Source organism: Thrips palmi, unplaced genomic scaffold, assembly GCF_012932325.1.
Source record: "Thrips palmi isolate BJ-2018 unplaced genomic scaffold, TpBJ-2018v1 HiC_scaffold_12, whole genome shotgun sequence".
Taxonomy (NCBI): Eukaryota; Metazoa; Arthropoda; class Insecta; order Thysanoptera; family Thripidae; genus Thrips; species Thrips palmi.
In genome coordinates this window covers 12,102,830-12,113,496 of record NW_023144623.1, presented here as the reverse complement: position 1 = coordinate 12,113,496, position 10,667 = coordinate 12,102,830, and positions in this window count along the sequence as shown.

The following is a 10,667-nucleotide window of genomic DNA, read 5'->3' as shown; positions in this document are numbered from 1 at the left end:
GCTTCACAATCGCCGGCTTCGCCATCTTCCCCTGCGTCACACAGTGTAAACCGGCGCAGGCGGCCGGAATTCTAGACGCGTTTTGAGCTCCAGAGTCGCTAAAAGGTCCTCGAACCGCACGTGTGACCCAACCAATGGATTGCTCTCCGAACAGGGGCCCAAAACGCGTCTAGAGTTTTGGCCGCCTGCGCCGGGCTTCTGGCCTACTGTGCGTCACCGTCTTCTTCAGCACCCACAATCATCTTCGACTTCACCAGAGTTCCTTCCCACCTGCCCAGCCTGGGATTCGTGAGCGCCCAAAGACCGGGCAGAGCCACCGTACGCAAAAACGCGAAAAAAGACACAGACCGACGGGTATAGAGGCTGTGCGCGTGGCGGACTAAAGGCACGGCGGCTGCGGGCCGCTTTCGAATCGTCGCTCTCTCTCTCGCGCGCCACTGTGGGACGGTCCGCCAGTGCGAGAGGGACAGAGCGAGCCGGCTGGCGGCGCGCGGCCCGAGACACCGAGTGCCCGACCTTGGAGCAGCCGGCGCGCCGCGACCAGCCGCGACCAGCCGCGACCCGCCCGGCAGGTTGCCTGATCAGATGATAGCTCTGCGGTGCCGACGGTGCCGACGGTGCCGACGAGCAGGTTGCCATGCCACACACACACACACACACACACACACACACACACAGTGTGGGCACCGCCACCGCGCCCAGCGAGTGCGACAGACGCCTCAAACGATTGAAGCCGCAAGGGGTCGCGGAGAAGGCCGCGCACCGAGTGCAGTGCTCTGGCTGCATGGCAGCGAGGGGGAACCAAACCGAGAGGAGCAAACCGCAGGCAGCCGCGCGACCAATTTGAATCGAGCCGCCCCGCAATTTGCTACTTTCTAACCTCAGGATGACAATCATGTGCGAGTAGAGCGAAGTAAAGCGACGGGCCGCGCGCCGACCTCCCGGGCCAGGCCAGCCGGGCCACGCCGCCCGCCGAGCAGAGGGTAGGCAACCGAGGGAGGCAGCCGTGCCATCTGCTCAGACACCGCCTTAAGACAGCGCCTTAAGACAGCGCCTTAAGGCACCGCCTTTAAGACACCGCCTTTAAGACAGCGCCTTTAAGACACCGCCTTTAAGACACCGCCCTTAAGACACCGCCTTTAAGACACCGCCTTTAAGACACCGCCTTTAAGACACCGCCTTTAAGACACCGCCTTAAGACACCGCCTTAAAACACCGCCTTAAGACACCGCCTTAAGACACCGCCTTGAGACACTGCCTTAAGACACCGCCTTTAAGACACCGCCTTAAGACACCGCTCTCAGACACCAACAGAGGCCCTGAGACACCCATCTGGTCGCACCACACTACCGTGTCGTCAGTCAGTCTGGCTATCTGGCAGCTCTGGCGCGCATGCGGATGCGGCGGTGCGGCGCGGTTGGCGCGCTGCCTGGGGCGTGGCGGCGAGGCTGCGGTGCCGCCCTGCGATAGTGTACGCGGTGCTGGGGACTCCCCGAAAAGGAAAGGGAATACCAATCCGAAACCGACTGCACTTGTCTCCGTGTCGCAACAGAAGAAGGCACAGAAATGATGCGAGAGCTGCCTCGTGAGTGATTCATTCGACCAGCGCGGTGACGTGTCCCCGAACTACTGTCACCCGCAAACCGCGCGCCAAGCCAACGAGATACAATTGTCCTCCAACGACCGACCGCGGCGCCGACGCCCCCGCAGGGGCCCCGCACGGCCCGAACGCATTCGACACCGACTGGGCCGCCGTCCGTCGCAGCCAAGACTCCAATTTCAAAAACCCTAAAAAACGAAGATAAAAATTGCGTTTGCTTGACAGCTCCCAGCGACGAAACGTCCCTGTCGCTCGTTCCAAAGTCGTGTCCCATAAATGCATGATTTGCAGTGCAGGCGTCGTTGTTTTGACACGGCGGCGCGGCAGAGCGGCTGATTTCCTGGCGGGTCCGAACGGCGCGGACAAACGACAAACTGCGTTGCCATATTCGTTAAAAACCTGTTTAGTTGGTTTTGTAAACATTTTATTTTGCATGCTGCTGCTGTACAAGCTGTGCGCTCTTTGCATACGAGCGTCGCGAAGCAGCCTTGACGCAGGTCTCAAACACGCCCGTCATGTTTTGCTTGCTGCCCTTTTCAGCATCCAAGAGCCCTTTCTGTTTTTCTTTATTTTCTTTCCTCTCGCAACTTTTTCCCTCTCGGCGTTCGCGTCCCCGCGGAATGACTTGCCGGCAGTCGAAACGACATTCCCCAGGCATGATCTTCAGCGACGTTTCACTTTCATCAATTTAAAATCAATTCCATCATTTCTTTTCAAATTCTTTCCAGCAGTTGTGAGCGTTTCCGACCACGACTACTTTTACTCCGCAAGTATGTAAAACAAAAAACTTAATTTCCATCGACTCGCTACACCTTCCATCGGTATGTGGCAGAACCACAATCGACGTAAAACAACAGCAAAAATAAAGGTCCGACAGACGTTTTGCATTGGCGGTGCGACAGGGTTCGCGGCACGGTGTCGCGGGCATCAATACTCTCTCAATTAGAAGAGGAAGACAAGAAGAAAAGGAGCAACGGGAGAGGAGAAGAAGAAGAAGAAAATGACAAATAAAAAGAGGTTTAAAGTGTCTTCTCTCCTCCCGCGGGCGGCGCCACGACGCCGCAGTGCCACACACAATGGCTCGTAAAAAACACGAATTATCAATCATCGACGCCGAACAGAATTACTGGCTTTCCTCGCTTTTACTGTCGGAACGTGTGCCGGCCCGCGCGGGAAATTGAGAAAAATGAGGAAAATTGAGAAATTCGGAAAACACACGGATTAAAGTGTTATTACGGAGGACGGCTTGTTTTTCTCGTCGGGGAAAAATAAAAACCGCATCGAGGGAAGTACGAAAGTCGCTTTTATCAGCGGGTCGTCGTCGCCAAGTTATAATAGGTCCTGTCTGCCCGGTTCCTGGCAATATAGCTTGCGGCCAAGTCCAAGGCCTTGGGCCTCACGCTGCCAAACACACACTCACACACGGACGGACGTACGTACCCACACACACACCTACACAGGCAGACAGCGAACACACACACACATGCTTATCGGTCCTGGTCCGCGGAAGACGCGGTTTCAAGGCGGGATTAGGACAAACACCCATTTACGTACACACGTCTGGTTTAAACCAGGCTCGGACTGGCCAGGGCAGACAGGCAGAAAAATCTGCCGGGGCCTTTGGATTTGTGACCAGTAACGTCACGAAGTTGGTCAAAAAGTGATTGAATCTCCGAAAGTAGCCGTTTTCGCTGAATTTGAGCGGCCACTGCTTCGATCTAGTAGCGGCCAACGGCCTCCCTCGACGTCCTAGTATTCTTAAGACCCTACTCTTTCATGCCCTGTATCGGGAAGACGTTGACCACAACGATTTTGCCTTTGACCGCAACGATTTAGGGACCAAAGTTGGTCAAAAAGTGGTCGAATCTCGGAAATTTGCTGATTTTGCTGACTTTGGGCGGTCACTGTGTCCAATCTAGTTGCCGTAAAAGGCCTCCCTCAACGTCCTAGTATTCTCAATACACTACTCTTTCATGCCCTGTATAGGGAAGACGTTGACCACAACGATTTTGCCTTTGACCGCAACGATTTTGGGACCAAAGTTGGTCAAAAAGTGGTCCAATCTCGGAAATTTGCTGATTTTACTGACTTTGAGCGGCCACTGTGTCCAATCTAGTTGCATTAAAAGGCCTCCCTCGACGACCTAGTATTCTTAAGACCCTACTCTTTCATGCCCTGTATCGGGAAGACGTTGACCACAACGATTTTGCCTTTGACCGCAACGATTTTGGGACCAAAGTTGGTCAAAAAAGTGGTCGAATCTCGGAAATTTGCTGATTTTGCTGACTTTGGGCGGCCACTGTGTCCAATCTAGTTGCATTAAAAGGCCTCCCTCGACGACCTAGTATTCTTAAGACCCTACTCTTTCATGCCCTGTATCGGGAAGACGTTGACCACAACGATTTTGCCTTTGACCGCAACGATTTTGGGACCAAAGTTGGTCAAAAAAGTGGTCGAATCTCGGAAATTTGCTGATTTTGCTGACTTTGGGCGGCCACTGTGTCCAATCTAGTTGCATTGAAAGGCATTAAAAAAGTTGGTCATGAAGGGTAAAAACAATGTTGATCGGGGGCCTTTTGCGGTCTTATCTGCCGGGGCCTTTTGGGGGCCAGTCCGAGCCTGGTTTAAACGCAGATCAAAGCTCCACCGCGCGACTGCTTTAAATTGCCGCGACTAATTAAACCGAAAATCCCCCCCCCCACTGAGAATCACCTTCTCTGTCTCTCTCTCTCTCTTTGCTGCCGTGCCAAAGTGCCTAAATGACGACACGCTGAGCATGGCCGCGGCGCCGAGTGTCGTTAGCGACGTAACGCTATTACGACAAAGCATCTTTCTTTCCACAAACATGCAGCCACACCGCAAGGAGCGCCTCCTGCATGTGTGTCTTGCTGGTGCCTGACTGTCTGTCTGTCGAGAAGGAGGAGAAGGAGAAAGAGAAGTAGGAGGAGCAGGATGAGGGAGGAGGGAGGAGAAGGAGGCAAACACCCTCACATCGAGTCAAATGTTCGAATCGAACCTCCAGGGAGATAAATCGTTTTCTCCCTGTTGTTGTTTCGATTTTCTTTTCTTTTTTACAGCGTAGGCAGCAGTATATGAAGGAGGAAGACGGTGAGAACGCGGCGCAACACGGCAACGCGGTCGTGATGGAAATGCTATCAGACACAATGGCAACGCATGCACATTTTCTTTTACGGCCGAACGCTGCCGCCCGCGAACGCAACAGCGGTACTTACAATACCGAAGGAATCCGGGGGAAATGATTTTTTAACGGCAGAGTGCGTTACAGTGCACAAGCAAAACAAAAGACAGGCAAAGTCCGCGGCGTGGAGCGAGGCAAGCGACGCAAGCGAAGCGCTCCGAAAATAAACCCCCAGGTGGATTAGGCGTTTCGGGCAACTGCCTTTGACCCCCACGGCCGGCCGGCCGGCATGAATCCATGCATTACCGCCAATGGCGATCGCAGTGACGTGCCGCCGGCCCGTCGTGACGTCATCGACGGCGTGAGTCGCGGCCAGTTGCCCTGCCAGTGGCCCTGCCCGCCACCGCCGTTTTGGCCGATCTTTCATTCGAAATCGCGCGGTTAATTTTAGCCGGGCCCCGCGCCGCCGCGGCGTAGTGCGGACTTGCGTGCGCTTGTGTGGCCGCGGCCCCCGCGAGCTGCAACGCGGGTAAATTTAAACACGGAATAATAAGGTTGTAAACAACGAGATAGAGTGTTACTCCACGCGACGGAAAACAAAAACGCTTTTTTTTAACGCGACCTACTTTGTAAAAACTGTAAAGTTCGTGCGGCGCAAGCGTGGCTCGGCCGCTGACCCTGCCAGTCACCTCCATGAGGCTTTATTAGACGGCCCGCATGGCGACACTGTGAGAGAGAGAGAGAGAGAGAGAGAGAGAGAGAGAGAGAGAGAGAGAGAGAGAGAAGGGCGGTGACGCGCCAGACTCTTTCGCGCTCTTCCGCCGACTCAATCGTTCGCGGAAACGTTTCCCACGAAACGGCACCCCGAGATGTAAACATGCGGGTGTGCCATGGCTCGGCGATCGCGGCTTCGCGGCCCAGCCGCCGGGCACGGCAGCGGATGGGGATGAGCGGCCAGACTAGCGGGCAGCAGACTCATTGCGAGAGTCGCTGTCGTCGCTCTGTCCCTCTCTCTCGCACCTAAAAGGGACGCCCCACGAGCGCGAGAGAGACAGCGCGACGAAGACGACTCTCGGAATCAGCCTGCGGCAGCCGGGGGCGAACCACCCAACCGGGCCACCCAACCGGGCCCAGCAGTGCGGAACGCAACGGGGCAGCCGTCATGAGAAATTCAGTCTCTCACACACACACACACACGCCGCCGCATTTAAATGAGAAGCAACGGCCAACAGTGTGCCGTACTTGTCCGCCAGGTGGCAGTCCGAGTTGCTGGCGCTGCCGCTGCACCGGTAAGGCGTCATCTGCAGTGCGGCGGCCGTTGGCGGCCGTTGGCAGTGCTGCTCCAGGTAGTACTCCGAGGTACTTCACAACCCTAAAGTGGGATCGCGTCACAGCTCCCCGTCGTAAGAATGACTCTCGCGTTCGGCGCGGCGTTTTGGCACCGGCCGGCCGAACCTGCGGCGACCTGCCCTGCCGAGCGGTTCCGGAGAGTCGTCGCTCTGTCTCTCTCGCACCTGCACGGGGCGCCACGCGAGTGCGACAGAGACAACAACTCCTCGCGTGCGGTGTGCTTACGCCCGGCCGGCCGGCGTGCAACCTGTACACCGCCGAAAAAGCGTGCAGCCCGTTCCCGGCGGTTCCCGGTCGATTGTCGAGGAGTGCGGGAAATAAATGCAGCCGTGTTCTGGCAGTGCAGTGCGCAGTGCTCTGGGCCCGACGGGCTGACGGACGGCCCGGCGGAAACACACGGCACTGTAGAGTGGAAAGCCCCACCGCACCTCCGCGCGGCGAGCGGCGAGCGCGGCGAAGCCGCCGTGCGGTTTCGCTGCACCGCCAAATTCGACCCACAATAGACTTCCGCAATAAAAACCAAATTAAACAACGAAAAAAGGGAACGGAATGGCGTGAAGCCGGAGCGGGCCGCTCGTCTTGGAGGATTCCTCCGGGCTGTTCCGGGGCCTCGAAAACACGCATACACTCAGGACTGCGCAACGCAGCAACGCAGCAACGCAGCCGGCCGGCAGCCGCACCGCGTCGTGGCGCTCCTGCCTCGGCCTGCCGCCTGCACCAAATGTTATGTAATGTCAGTGTGGTGACTCCGAGCGTCCAGCATCGGCCAACTGTCTCTCTCGCACTCGTCGGCGTCCCCCGTAGGTGTGAGAGAGACGGAGCGACGGCACATGTCAGCTGTGAAGTGAGGCGGAGGGGCGAGGCGGCGGTTCCAGCGACAGGCGTTCAACCCGACCAGTGCGCATTTCCGCGTACTCCTGGAGCGGCCGCTCGGCGGCGTCCACAGCACTGCCAAATTCCGGCAACGCGAATTGCCAAATGGAAATCAACGTCACCTCAGTCAAGTGGATGGCGTGACGTACACTGCGAACGAATTGGTGAAAAATGTCGCACTTCGTGCACATTTTCAAGCATTGGACGTGCTTGTCGCGATAAGAACCCGGCGAGCCACAAAAACGCTCCAAGCGGCGAAAATTTCCCGCCGCCGAGAGGTACTTTATTACTTGTGGCCCAGACACAATGAAACGCAGAGTGGCCAATAGACCGGCCTGGGGCGTACCGCTGGAGGCTGTCGCGCTGTCTCTCTCGCACTCCGACCGGGACGCCCCCCGAGTGCGAGAGAGACAGCGAGCCCGCTGGAGGGGCGTGGCGGCGCGCGGCAGGGCGACGGAAGTTTCACAACACCGCCGAGTGGAGTTAGCAAGTCGACTTGCCGGCCGTTCGAAGCAATCCGAGCGATCCGAGACGAGAAAATATAAAAACAGATGATGAATAATGATGAATAATGAGGCGTTTGCGTTCGGCTGTCAAAAATTTTGCAACGACGGGAGACGAGAGGCCTAGCTACACTGGTTTTACAAACAGTGTCACAGAACCTGCTGGAGAGCCAGTGACAAAAATAGTGACTAGAAAATGAAATTTGAAGTCCTCGGCGAGTACAAGCGCTCTGTGCGCCGCGGTGCGGCGTGGCGCCCGAAGTGTTTACGGCGCAGGAAGTGGGTGTTCGTGATCCCAGACGGGTCCTCTCTGTCCGTCTGACTGTCGGTCTCTGTCCCTCTCTCTGTCTGGCACGAGGCCCGGCCGTGCCCGCGACCGCGGCACCGCGGCACCGCGCTCTTGCCCCAAATTTAACAACGCGCGACCGCCGGGCGACAACAGCGACAACAGTTGGCAGCCCGTGTGGCGGTCAGGCCAGCAGCAGCACCTTGATTCCGAACAATAGTTTCGTCGCTCTGTCGCCCTCGCACTCGCGGGCCTTTCCGGGGGAGTGCGAGGGAGACAGAGCGAGACGGAGTAGCACACTGTTCGGAATGAGACCGCCGCCGCACAACAACAAAGACGGCGCCGTTGCAGGCGCGGAGGTTCGTGGAGGTTCGCGGAGGTTCGCGGAGGTTCGCGGAGGTTCGCGGAGGTTCGCGGAGGACCTCCAGGACGCCGGACTTCCTGAGGGACTTGTTGGACCTCTCCCAGCGCGAAGCGAGGCCGAGAGCCGAGGTCCAGCCGTGGTTCGGCCGCGCCGGGCTGGCAGGCTCGCAGGATTCCGAGAGTCCTTTTCGTCGCTGTCTCTCTCGCACCCATGGGGCGTCCCCTGTGGGTGCGAGAGAGACAGAACGATTCTCGGTCTGCGGGCCGGCGGTGCCGGCGGCCGCACTCGTGATCCAGCTCGCCAATCAGGGGGCCGGGCGTGGCGGCGTGGCGGAACCGCGCCGCTGGACAGTGAGTTAGGCCCCGCCAGGACAAGCCTTTCAGGCTCAGGTGTCTGCTGGGCTGACCTGATTCGGGGCCCCGCCAGCCAGGCAGCCAGGCAGCCAGCCAGGCAGCCAGGCCCCAGTGGAACGCGGCCCGAAAAGGGGACGAAACGCCAATCAAATCAATTGCGTTTTCGAGACTTGCAGTGCGGCGGCGCGGCGCCCCGCGTTCCCACAGGACTTGCAATTCAAATGGCGGCACGGCGCGGCTGGGGTCTTGGTCTTCGGTTTCGCTAAGGCCCGCCGTTCATTTGCACAGCTCTTAGGGGATTTCGAACGCGTTACGTGACGGGGCCCCGTCTTTGTGAGCGGAGCCACACTGCAACGCCGCTGCCGACGGCAGAGAGACAGAGAGACTGCGCCTCTTCGGCGACGCCGGCAACGCCCACCGCGGAAAAAGAGAACAATCCGCGGAGACCGCGCCACTGTAGGCCGATGCCTCTCTCTCGCACTCACGGAGCGGCCCGCGCGGGTGCGAGAGAGACAGAGCCGCTCCCACAAGCGGGGCGTGCCGCTGGACGGCTGGACAGCTGCAGGTGCGTAAGGCAGATGGGGGGGGGGGGGGCGTCGGCGCCGCGTCCTCAACTCCTCGGGCTCTGGGAGAATCGTTTGTCCGACAGGAAGTCGAAGACTGCGGTCACCTATTCGTGGCAGATAAGCAGAAAGCGGGGCGGCAGGGCGGCAGCGAGAACCCGCAACAGGTGTTCCATTCATCGCTCCATGATCGCCTGTCGATGGGCCGGGTCACATCAAACGCCCGTGGTTCACTTCGGGGGTCCCTCGTGTAGCCGAGCGGTCAGCGACGCCCCCGTTCGAACCCGCGGGACGCCGGTTCGAGCCTCACTCGGCGCCCTGGGTGTGTCATAGGCACCCAGGTATTTCAGAGCTTCCAGAGGTCTTCACAGTGTACGTTTCGGATTCGGAGACGCCCAGTGTCACCACCGCCGACGCAGACTTTACAGACTTCGCAGACTCAGCCATTGCAGTGGTATCGAGCCCGCCACTGGCCTCCCTGGAGCCCCGCCAGCGAGCTTCGAGCTTCGCCGGTGCTTCGGAGGCAGTGCCTTGCCGAGGCTTGGCGGCTGCAGCCTGGAGCCCTGGAATGGACTGGAGCAGAGAGGGAGAGCCTGGCCTGGCATTCCAGGGGCGCCTCGCCTCGGCCTGGAGCAGCCTGGAACAGGCCCCGATACGATTCCAGCCTGCGAGCTTCGACTGTCGCCGTCGGCGCGGCGCTGCTAGGCGCTGCGTGCCCCGTCAAAGGGCGGCCAGGATCGAAACGCAGAACGCAGAATGAAGACTCACCTGTTGGGGGTGCGACGGGCAGGTGCTTTAATCCGTATCCACTGGCAGACGCACTTTAGTACACGCAGGCCAAACACACCTTGCGCTTCGTCCAAGCTCCCTCAGCGCTACGCTACGCTACGCGTCCGGGCCGCGGCGGCAACGCACAGACACACACACTCACTCACACTCTCACACACGACACACTTGTCGAGTCAACACACCGCGCTCACTTCGGGTGAACGCACAGCGCAGACGGGCACGCGCGAGAAGGACGGTACCCCTGCGTCCTACCGGCGCGAGGTGGCGGCGCGCACTGCTGGCTGCGGGCTGGCCGGCTGGCTGGCTGGCTGCTTCGGCGGGGGCGCCCCTGTTCCCTGTTCTGGCTGGCTGGCTGGCTGGCCGCCGGGCGGTCTCGAGCCGAGCGCCGAGCCGCGCGCCCGAAGCTGCGTTCGGGTAACGCTGCGCTGCGCTCGCCGAGCTCGCCGCGCGGGCCGGCTGTTCATTGAGGCGCGGGGCGGGGGAGGGGGACGGCAGGTGCACTTTCGGACGCAGCCACCAGCACGGCGAGCTGCGCGGCCTGACTGCTGCAGGTGCCCCTCGCCCCCCCGCCCCACCGCGGGCCTCTGCCGCCTCGGCCCCTACGCCTCCCCCCTCTAGGCCGGTTTTGGTCGACGCGGCTGGCTGCCTGGCTGGCGGCTCGTCTGTCCGGCACCGTGTCGCGGCGTGCTGGAGTCGCTCCTCCGAGGGTACAGGTAGGGTTGCCTCACCTCGGCCTGCCTCGGCCGCGCCGCCTGCCGCCGCCTGCCGCCGCCCCGGCGTCGGAACAGGACGCGACGCCCGCCACGCCACGCCACGCCCTGCCCCGAATCAGGGGGCGTTTATGAAC